This window comes from Mastomys coucha, unplaced genomic scaffold, assembly GCF_008632895.1.
Source record: "Mastomys coucha isolate ucsf_1 unplaced genomic scaffold, UCSF_Mcou_1 pScaffold21, whole genome shotgun sequence".
In the NCBI taxonomy this organism is placed as follows: Eukaryota; Metazoa; Chordata; class Mammalia; order Rodentia; family Muridae; genus Mastomys; species Mastomys coucha.
This window is the reverse complement of record NW_022196904.1, coordinates 1512738-1513489: the sequence shown is the minus strand read 5'-3', so window position 1 is coordinate 1513489 and position 752 is coordinate 1512738. Positions and strand designations below refer to the sequence as shown.

Here is a 752-nt window from a genome sequence, read left to right as displayed (position 1 = left end):
TATAAAACTTATTTACAAATATTACACACACACACACACACACAGACACACAAACACCTATGTGTATGTAGCAACAATTAATGAAAAAGAGGTCATGAATTTGAAAGAAAGTAAGGAGGGGTTTATGGAGTTTTTGAAGGGTAGAAAATGAAGGGGGAGGAGATGTAATTATATTCTCAAAAATAAAAGAATAAATAGAAAATTTTCACAAAGGTGTCCTCTGACTTTCATTTGAGTGGCATAGCATATATGTACATATGTTTGCACACACAGGCATCATATAGCATATAAAATATTGAGGATGGAGCTGGAGATAGGGTTTAGTAGTTGCTGCTCTTGCTGCTCTTCCAGACAAGTTGAGTTCAATTCCCAGCATGCGCATGGTAGCTCACAGTCATCTTAACTCAAGTCCTTGGCAGATCTGACACCAGCTACACCTATGGTGCACAGACATACATGCCCAAAACACACCCATGTACATAAAATAAAATAAAATTAGAAAAAGAAACAATGAAGATCCAAAGTAGAAAGAAAATATCCCCATGGCCATCACGTTGGAATGTAGTTATTTCTAGGAAAGACCAGAGTGGTCGAAAGTATAGCTTGCAGTAAGTAAGCGTTAAAGTCTACAGCTCAGCAGAGGCACTGAGAACTTGTCTGCAGTAGAAAGTATGACTTGCAGTAAACAATCATCAACGTACTTAACACTTAGCAGTCTTTTACAGTGAGACTTTGTCTGCAGTAGAAACGTA

The 752-nt window shown here is 37.6% G+C and overlaps 1 protein-coding gene across 1 annotated transcript in view; it reads right to left on the bottom strand.

Moving 5' to 3' along the window:
- LOC116104121 (natural cytotoxicity triggering receptor 1-like) overlaps positions 1-752 on the bottom strand; it is a 13921-nt gene that overhangs the window by 6668 nt on the left and 6501 nt on the right. The window lies entirely within an intron of this gene.